Genomic DNA, 10454 nt, shown 5'->3' on the forward strand with positions numbered 1-10454 from the left:
CAGACACGAGATGCTCAAGTTTGGGCTGCAGCTCACACATGAAAGCCAGTTCATTAAAAACACACCCAAAGTAACCAGGCTGAGAAACACCACAAGGAGATGCCCTTTCATCTCCCTGCTCAATTAAAGCTTCAGAGAAACAGAAGCTGCCTCAAATGGAAGCTCAGCAGAATCCAGTTGATTGTTCTTTCCTTTTTCTTCCCAAAGGAGGAGAAATCCTGAGAGGATTTTGCCATCAGGCCCAAAGATCACCAAGCAGCAGCCTGGAGCATCACCAGCTCACGTTCCACTGCTACCAGAGGTGGCCACTGCCAGCTAAATACAACTCTGGAGGGCTTTTAGGGGTTGGGTTTGGGGTTTTCTGTGCACATTGTGCCTTTTTCTCTGCAGCAGTCACCCAAAGCCTGTTGTTTACTGCAGCACGGGCACTAGCACCTTCTTTCATCACAAGGCAGATGCTCCACTCCCTCATCTCCGTGTCCCTGCACTGAGCTCTCTCCAGCAGCTCCCTGTCCTTCTGCAACTGAGGGGCACAGGACTGGACACAACATCCCAGATGTGGTCTCATGAGGGCAGAGGAGAGGGGGAGGAGAACTTCCCCAGACCTGCTGCCCACAGCCCTTCTGGTGCAGCCCAGGGAGTACTCCTGATCCACCTCTTGCCTTTCCCTGCCTGAGCAGTGCTGTAGACTCAGTGTTACAAATGGGAGCCCTATTGTTAAAGAATCAATTGGACAATGAAAGAGCTAAGGACACTTGTCTTACAGAAAATTACTGTCAAGTGCTGCCAGGCCCAGCTTTCCCTCTTTTCTGGGCCACCAGCCAGATACTAATCATTTCAGGTCCCTACTAATTTTCAGCCGTGTAACACGCTGTGTGGTACAAAAAGCGCCACTCCATCCAGGCTGGGCTTCACAGAACCACACATCCCAAGGGCTGGGAGGGACCTGGAAAGCTCAGCCAGTGCAACCTCCCTTCCAGAGCAGGACCACCTAGAGCAGGGCACACAGGGACTCATCCAGCTGGGTTGGAATGTCCCCAGAGAAGGAGCCTCCACAGCCCATCTGGGCAGCCCCTGCCAGTGCTCCCTCACCTCAACAGGGAACAGGTTTTGCCAGAGAATGGAGGTTTGCTCTAAATTCACCATCTCATGGCAGCTCCAGCACAAATCTGTTGTGTGGGCAAGGAAAAAACACCACCCAAACCCACTGCAAACCAGCTATCCTGTGAAACAGGGGTGCACAGTTCTACTTAAAGCAAACCCTGGCCAGGCAGCACCAGCAGAGACGTGGGCTCCAAGTGTGGGTGTCTTTTCCCTTCAACTATGATCAGACTGTCCCAGAACAGCCAGTGGATCCCCCTGGCAACCACAGAATCACAGCATCTCAAGGGCTGGAAGGGACCTGCAAAGCTCATCCAGTGCCACCCCCTGCCAGAGCAGCACCACCTAGAGCAGGGCACACAGGGACTCATCCAGCTGGGTTGGGATGTCTCCAGAGAAGGAGCCTCCACAGCCCATCTGGGCAGCCCCTGCCAGTGCTCCCTCACCTCAACAGGGAAGAAACTCTTCCTTGTGTTGCTTTGGAACCTCTTCTGTTGCAGCTTGTCCCTGTTGCCCCTTGTCCTGTCATTGGCCATCACTGAGCACAGCCTGGCTCCATCCTTTTAGGGAGAAGAACCCTGAACAGCCACCAGCCCAAATGTACAGAGACATCACAACCTCATGCAAAGTGAAAGGACTTCCCAAGGCACCACCCTGGAGAGACACATGCCAGCATCTCCTTATTAAAGCCAGCCTTCCCATCTTCTCAGAGCACAGTGTCAAAGGCCACTGCATGAGCTGGGCAGACTGAGCAGCTGTGGCAGGGGCACCAGGATCTTGGTAAGAAGAGATTCATTTGGTGTTTTTAGAAAGGCACAAAGAGCAGCTGGGTAGCAGCTGCCTCTGAGCTGCACCAGACCTGTGGAGCATGGGCTGTGTGGGAAGGGTTGGCAGGTCACTGCAGTGAGAGCAATGCCTTTAAACAAACAGGAGTGCAATGTTTCACCCAGATTTCACAACTATGCCAGAGAACATCTTAGCAGGGCAAAACGCCTCTCCAGAGATATCAAACACTGTTCAGGCTTGTTCCAACCAGCCAAGGCTAGAAGCACATAACACCCTCCTCACAAACCTTTCTTGCTTGGCCAGCTCCAACTAGCAGAGCTATTAACCACTGGCAGCTCCTGTGGGGAATGAAACAAGCCAAAAGGCTCAAGTTCCTAAGAGTCCAAAGACCTAAACCCATAAATCCCCACCAAATCCAAGCACCTCACACCGTTTGGGCTGCACCCTCCCCTGAAGCCCACAAGCACCACGTGGAAGATCTGGAAGGTCACAGTGCTGCATGGACACTGATGCCCTTGTGCTCCCTGGGGAGCTGGGAGCTATTTGCCACTGCAACATTAACATTTCACCTAAAGGCAGAATACATATGAGCTAAAGGTTTGCATCAGCATGTTGCTGTTCTGCTTCCTTCTTATGCTTCTGAAAAGGGGCAGGAGCAAAGAGCCCAGGGACCTAGCTCAAGCCCAGCTGCACCTACAGCACAAGCACATCTTGTTTTCTCCTGGCTTTGCTTTGCAATGAAGCACCCAAAACCTTTCTCATTGGGAGCCATTTCCCACACCCAAAGTGTGCAGCAGCTGACCTGCAGGGTGCAGCCTGAAAGCAGCCCCAGCACAGCAATCCTGGCACGTCCTGTCCTCCTCACCCCAGCACCCACCTGCACTCAGCCTGGCTCTTACCAAAAACCCTGGGGATATTGTTTTAATCTCCCCCTTCCCTGAGGTGTTGATCAGGTTCTCTCCTCTTTATGCTGTTCAAGTGGGAGTGAATTCCAGAAGGCAAAACGAAGAGCACATGGAGGACACAGCCTCTCTCAATTAAGTCATAGAATGGTTTGGGCTGGCAGAGCCCTTCCAGCCCATGGGGTGCAGCCTCTGTCCCAGCCCCATCACCCACCAGCCCATTGCCCTCAGTGCAACACCCACCCAGCTCTGAAACCCCTCCAGGGATGGTGACTCCAGCAGCTCCCTGGGCAGCTGTTCCAGTGCCTGACAGCCCTGGCACCAAAGCCATTCCTCCTCACATCCAGCCTGAACCTCCCCTGCTGCAGCTTGAGGCTGTTTCCTCTTGTTCTGTTGCTTGTTACTGGGGAGCACAGACCCACCCCAGCCTGGCTACAGCTTCAGGTAGCTGTAGAGAGAGAGAAGGTCTCCCCTGAGCCTTCTCTTCTCCAGGCTGAACAGCCCCAGATCCCTCAGCTGTTCTCCAAATCCTTTCCTGGTACCCAGCTCTGGATCCTCTCCAGCACCTCCATGTCCTTGTTGTAGAGAGGGGCTCAGAACTGGACACAGTCTTGGAGGTGCAGCCTCAGCAGAGCCGAGCCCAGAGGAGCGATCAGCTCCCTGCTCCTGCTGACAGCCCTGTTCCTGAGCCAGGCCACGATGCCCTTGGCCTTCCTGGCCCCTGGGCACACGGCTGGCTCACGTTCAGCCACTGTCAACCAACACTGCCAGCCTGTTCCCATATTAACATACCTCCAGCACACACCCCACCTTGCTGCAGCCTTCCCAACCAAGCTGTATTCACCTCCTTACCCCCTGGCAGCAGCTGCTTGGAGGATGCAGCCATCCTTCAAGCAAACAGGTTTACAGGTGGCTTCTGCTTCGCTGATTCCAGTAGGGAATGTTGGGGGCCACAGCAGCAGCTTCAGAGCTTGGTTTGACAGAGTCAGACACACCTGAAGCTCCCAGCGAAAGACTAAAGGACAGGAGGGTACCCTGAGCTGGGTTTAGTTTTACAGACACCTGACTCAGCACCTCAGGAGTGCCTTCATGTTGTTGTTGTTACATCTTAACGTCTCAGGTCGGACACAAAGCACATGCAAAAGAGCTCGAAGGACCAGAAGAGCAGCCAGGCCTGAGCAGGGACACGGCAGCACCCAGCCAGGCCCCTGCAGCACCTTCCCGGGATGTGTGTGTGTGCAGCCAGGCTGCCCCAGAGAGAGGGGCTGGGAGCCCACCTCTGGAGACATTCCTCCCTCCTCCGGCCTAACCACGGCGTGACTAAAGCCAGCTCCTCATCGCTCCCCAAGCCTCCCCACACAGCGCGCCCTGCCGCCCGGGGCTCAGCCCCTCGTGCTGCTGAGGCGCCAGAAGCAGCTCGTCCCCGCCGGCCGAAGAAACGCGCGGGGTTTCAGCAGCTGGGGGAGGCCTCGGCCAGCGCAACGACCCCGTCTGGAGTTGGGTTCAGCCGGAGGTTCCCCGGCCGGGACCTCGGCCCCTGCCCCCGCCTTCACCTCCCCGGGCTCGGACACCAACCCCCGCCCTCTCCCCTCGGGCCGAGCGCGTCCGGACACGGGCAGCACGGGCTGAGGCCGCCGGGACGCCACAGCCCGCCGGGACAGCCCCGCGGCCGCCGCTACCGGAGCCGCGCCGACGGGAGAAGGGCCCGCGAACGGCCGAGGGGCCACGGCTGGGCCGGAGGCGCCGGGAGCGGGGTCTCGGGGCGGGCAGCGGCCGCGGGGTGGCGGCGGGCGGGGGGCGGCGGCGGGCGAGGGGCGGCTCCTACCTGCGGGACACGACACGGGACACGACACGGGACACGACCCGGGCCTGGCGGGCGGCGGAAGCCCAGCGCCGGGGCGGCGGCGGCGCACGGAGGGACCCGCGCAGCGGCCCCGCCCCCTCTGCGGATCAGCCAATCGGAGCGCGGGGGAGGCGGGGCGAGCCGGAGGCGCTGGCCAATGGCAGCGCGCGGCGCCTGGCGCGCCGTGACAGCGCCGCCGACCGGGCGGGGCGGGGAGCGCGCGCGGGAGGGGCCGCAGCCAAGCCGGGGACACCGGCCCCGCTGCCGCCCCGGTGCAGCCGCCGCCGCCCCGCCGCCACGCAGCCACCGCTGGCCGCCGGGCTTGGTGGGGATCGGGGGTTGGAGGGGAGTGTGTGTGTGTGTGGGGGGGCGGCTTGGCCCCGCCCCTGCTTCCCGCGAGAGCACGCGCGGGGGGGGCGGGGCCAGGCGCCGGCCAATGGGCGGGCGCCGATGGGGCGGCGCGACGCGGATTGGCTGCGGCGGTGCGCGCGTGGCGGGGGCGGGGCCGCGGCGGCCCGGGGCGCTCCGTGACGGACCCGACGGCACGGCACGGCCCCGGCTCACGGCACGGCCCCGGCTCACGGCACGGCACGGCACGGCACGGCACGGCCCCGGCTCACGGCACGGCTCCAGCTCACGGCACGGCACGGCACGGCCCCGGCTCACGGCACGGCACGGCGCGGCACGGCCCCGGCTCACGGCACGGCCCCGGCTCACGGCACGGCACGGCACGGCTCCGGCTCACGGCACGGCCCCGGCTCACGGCACGGCCCCGGCTCACGGCACGGCACGGCACGGCCCCGGCTCCCGGCACGGCCTGCGGCCCCGGACGGGCCCGTGGCGGCTCCACACCGTGCTGCCGTTCCGCCGCGATGAGTCGGGCACGGGGGAACCCCCGGAGGGACAGCGAGGGCGAGGACAGCGTCGTGCAGCTGGGGAGGAGCGACCCCCCGCGCCAGGATGGGTCAGGAGAGACAGGGAACGGCTGCAGAGAGGCCAGGGCAGGGCTGCCAAGTGCTGAGCGGAACGGAGCATCCCCCGTGTGAGGAAAGGCTGCGGGACCTGGGGCTGCTCAGCCTGGAGAGGAGGAGGCTGGGCTCGGGGGCACCTCAGCAGCGCTGCTCAGCACCTAACGGGTGGGTGGCAGCAGGATGGGGGGACACTTTTGTCTGTGGTGCCCAGAGACAGGACAAGGGGTGATGGACATCAACTGGAACACAAAACCTTCCACAGGGAGAAGCTCCTTTGGTGCTGAGGTGAGGGAGCCCTGGCCCAGGCTGCCCAGGGAGGGTGTGGAGGCTCCTGCTCAGGAGGTTCCCAACCCCACCTGGACACGTTCCTGTGCCCCTGAGCCAGGGGAAGCTGCTGGAGCAGGGGCTGGATGATCTCTAAAGGTCCCTCCCAACCCCCACCATTCAGTGATTCTGTGGTATTTCTCTACACCACACTTCAGGCCAGTGTTGGCTTTGGGACAGAGCCCTGGCACCCCCAGGCCAAGGCTGCTGCCTCCCCTCACACTGCTGCAGGACAGGCAGGGAGGAGCCTCAAAGTTTTACCTAGACACTTTGCTTTTTACTGTTGCATTTTAATGGAGGGAAATGACAGTTTTCCTTCCCTTCTCTTCACAGCACCCCCTGCACAGCTCTCCAGGAACCCCTCACCCAAAGCAGGAGCATGTTTGCTGCTCGACCCGTTCCGCCCGCCAAAGCCTGTAAAAGCATCGGTGGGGTTGGGAGCTCATTTGCAATGGAAATGTCTCTCTGTGCACAAAGAGGAACGGTGGAAGGCAATAACCTCTCATTATCTTGAAGTCTCTTTGCATTTTACCCTATGATTTTGTTTTCATGGCCTGTGACAAACTAAGGAAGAACTTAGACAAAGGGGGGGAGGTGTATTTATTGCCATGGAAACAATCTTTGGGCCAAGCTCAAAGAATAATGCTTTTAAGACTATTCCTGCTTTGCAGAGCCACCAGGATCCCTGTGTTTGACAGGTCTGCAGCACACAGCCTTCAACAGCTCATGCAACATAACCAAAGGTCAGCAGCCAGTTCTGCCTGTGCTGTGTACACTCCTCTGCCCTTAGTGCTGCAGGGGCAGGAGAATCACAGGATCCCAGAGTGCTGGGGGCTGGAAGGGTCCTGCAGAGCTGCCCCAGCCCCTGCCCCTGCTCAAGCAGGTTCCCCTGGCTTGGGGGGCACAGGAAAGTGTCCAGGTGGGTCTGGAAACCTCCTGAGCAGGAGCCTCCACACCCTCCCTGGGCAGCCTGGGCCAGGGCTCCCTCACCTCAGCACCAAAGCACTTTCTCCCTATGTTTAAGTGGAACTGTTTGTGTTCCAGCTTCTTTCCCCCTGATCATCTTGGTGGCCCTGCCCTGGCCTCTCTCCAGCAGTTCCCTGTCCCTCTGGAGCTGGGGAGCCCAGCACTGGCCACAGGACTCCAGATGAGGCCTCACCAGGGCAGAGCAGAGGGACAGCAGAACCTCCCTCACCCTGCTGCCCACACTCTTGCTGCCCACACTCTTGCTGCCCCCAGGCTGCCATTGGCCTCTTTCCAACGAGGGCACGTTGCTGCTCATGGGCAGTTTATTATCAGCCAGCACTGCCAGGTCTCTCTTGGAGCTGCTCTCCAGCAGCTCACCCCCAGCCTGTGCTGGTGCTCCCCTTCCAGCACAGGGTAAGAGCTGTCAGCAGAGGTCCTGCCTGCCAGGATGCATTTGAACAGAGCTCAAAACATGCCTGGCATCAAAAACAATGTCCAATGCAAATCTTCCCCTGTTCCAGCTTAGCTGCTGAGCCTTGTTTGCAAAAGCCTGCCTGTCCACCAGCCCCATCCCCAGCTCAGGCAGTCTCAGCCTCCCCCCACACTGGGCTCTAAGCTGATGATTCATGTATTAATATGTGGTTATTAGATGATTCCTCTACCTCCACTGCTGCTATCTGTCTCTGGCAATGGAAGGAGGAAATGAATTCTTAAAACCCCAGGAACAAACAGTCCATGTGTGCAGATCAATCCTCCTCCTGACGTCAATGGAAACATTCCCATCGCCTCTACCAGGGGCACAATTAGGTCTGTCTATCAGATATTGGCTCCATTCATAACCTCCAAACCTCCCTGGAGCTGGAGGGGAAAGCTGTGGCTGTTAAAAACAACTCCTGGCAATTTAGTGACTGTCAAAGGTATTTCCCTTTTCTTTTGAGGGGGCAGAAATCAGCTCTTGGGGCTGCTGGCTGCCTGTGCCACAGGGAGCACCCAGCCCTGTGCCCAGCCCCACAGCTCTGCACATGGGGGCTGCAAGGAGTTACTGCTGTGCAATTAACTCCTCTGTCACATCCAGCTGCCCTCTCCAAGTGGGAGAGCTGCAGGGGGAAGCTCAGCTGCTGCTGGCCATGGCACAAGCTCTCCCTCCCCAGCCTGGGACAGTCCCTGGGCCTCCTCTCTGTGGGGTATCACCTGCTCTATGGCCATGGCACAAGCTCTCCCTCCCCAGCCTGGGACAGTCCCTGGGCCTCCTCTCTGTGGGGTATCACCTGCTCTCAAAGCACTTTTTACTACCTGAAAATAAGAGCTTAATTGAGTTTACCACTGTGGCCACATCCAGTGCATTGAAGCAGCTGCACTGGGTGTTAGCAGCAGGCAGAAAGCCCAAGATATCCCCTTTCTTACCTTAGTGTGGGGGATAAACACTGCCTGGGCTCACACACACACAGAGCCCCAGCCTGGAAAATGCAACAGAGGGAGCACAAAACAGCACCAGCACCTTTCCAACCCCACCTCACCCCATGGGCCACCCAAATAACCTGTGAGGAGGCTGGTGTCACCCTCCCAGCTGTGCCCAAGGGGGTGACCAACATCTGGCTGTTGCCTCCTTCCTCTGCAGGGTTCCTCCATCCTCTTTATACCCATGGTCCTGTCCTTGCCACCCCCTGCTTCTCAGTCCCCAGCTCCACCAGTTTGGGACCAGTTGTGTTGGAGACAGCAGGGGCAGGTCACATCCCCTCCCTGTGCAACACCTCACAACCCTGAAACCTCTCCCTCCCCTGCCCCAGCAGGCAGAGGGAAGAAGCCCCAGATACCACCACTGGTCCCTTGTTTCCCTAATTAGAAGCCATCACACTAACGAGGTATCATCCAAGCAAAATATTAGGAGCCACATAATAATGATATCAATGAAATCAACAACAATTGAACAGCAAAGGTTAATTGCATTGGTTTGAAAACCTGATAGACAAAATGATGCTCCAACAGTTGGGCAGACTAATTGAAAGCCTAATGTTGCTCCTAAATTGAATTTCAAATGAATTTTACATCCATAGTTCATTTTGCTAATTTCATCCCCTGGATCCTGTAATTTGTTGGCAGTGATTGATTACTTAAGTGAATAATATCTATGTAGCAGGGCCACTTAGCAGCAGAACACGCCAAATGGGATCATACTGCTGATAAATACACTTTCTTTAAGGTTTCCCTCTCTGCCTGGATTCTGGAGGGGCAGGGACACAGCACAGGGAAAGCAAAAAGGCTCCTGACAGCTCTGAGCTCCTCACAGCTCTGAGCTCGGTTTCTTCTTGCAACAGGTTGCAAAAAGCATCTTGAGCTGACAGCAGCTGCCACTCACAGCCCCCTGCAAGGGGCATCCTGGGGTGGATTAAGGAGAGTGTGGGCAGCAGGGTGAGGGTTCTGCTGCCCCTCTGCTCTGCCCTGCTGAGGCCTCATCTGGAGTCCTGTGGCCAGTGCTGGGCTCCCCAGCTCCAGAGGGACAGGGAACTGCTGGAGAGAGGCCAGTGCAGGGCCACCAAGATGCTGAGGGGACTGGAGCATCCCCCTTATGAGGAAAGGCTGTGGGACCTGGGGCTGCTCAGCCTGGAGAGGAGGAGGCTGAGCTCAGGGGCATCTCAGCAACACTGCTCAGCACCTAAAGGGTGGGTGTCAGCAGGATGGGGGGACACTTGTTTATGTTTTGGCAAGAGATGGGACAAAGGCTGATGGACACAAGCTGGAACACAATCAGTTCCATTTAAACATAAGGGAAAACTGTTTCAGTGCTGGGGTGAGGGAGCCCTGGCCCAGGCTGCCCAGGGAGGGTGTGGAGGCTCCTGCTCAGGAGGTTTCCAACCCCACCTGGACACGTTCCTGTGCCCCCTGAGCCAGGGGAACCTGCTGGAGCAGGGGCTGGGGCAGCTCTGCAGGGCCCTTCCAGCCCCCACCATGCTGGAATCCTGTGATTCTCCTGACACAGAAGCACTCCATCACCTCTCAAACCCTCCTCTTCCTCCATCAGGGGATGACAGTTTCTCTGTGGAGGGTTTGTCAGGGACTATTCTGCACATGCTGTTCTGTGCAAGAGCCTTCAGCCCCCTCTTCCATCCTGAAACCAAGGCCAAGCCCCTGCAGCTCGTGACATCCCCACACACAGACCTGACCCCCCACCCCCAGAGGCTCAGGGTCCCTCCAGACCCCTCTGGCAGCTCTGGGCAGCCCCAGCCCAGCCCCAGCCTTGGCTGCCCAGCCTGGTTCAGCCTCTGCTGCTGCAGGACAAGATGCAATTATAGCTTAATACAATTTTAGTGGAGGGAATGATGTGCTTTGCATCCAACCAACAATTAGCTGTTGCTATGCTACAGCCAGAGTGTAATCACAATAATGAAGCCAGCCAAGGGAAGGCATTAATCAGGAGGCACATCGTTAGCCAGCCTCACCCCCTGCCTCCCCAGCTCCTCATTCTGAGCCTCCTGTTGCTTTAACATGAAAACTCACCCCAAAATAAAGCAAACCCCAAGTTTGGGGGGACCAAGCCCCTCTCTGGGCAGTTTCCCATCCCTG

General features: G+C 58.4%; 1 protein-coding gene across 3 annotated transcripts in view; it reads right to left on the minus strand.

Moving 5' to 3' along the window:
* GLCE (glucuronic acid epimerase) overlaps positions 1-4699 on the minus strand; it is a 58687-nt gene extending 53988 nt beyond the window's left edge. For 2 of the 3 annotated variants that reach the window (XM_062000155.1, XM_062000156.1), the window contains exon 1: positions 4615-4699. The gene's annotated coding sequence lies outside the window, so the exon portion shown is untranslated. The remainder of the gene's footprint in view (positions 1-4614) is intronic. The other variant, XM_062000157.1, reaches the window with a different exon arrangement.
* Positions 4700-10454: the final 5755 nt, after the last annotated feature.

This window comes from Colius striatus, chromosome 7, assembly GCF_028858725.1.
Source record: "Colius striatus isolate bColStr4 chromosome 7, bColStr4.1.hap1, whole genome shotgun sequence".
Taxonomy (NCBI): Eukaryota; Metazoa; Chordata; class Aves; order Coliiformes; family Coliidae; genus Colius; species Colius striatus.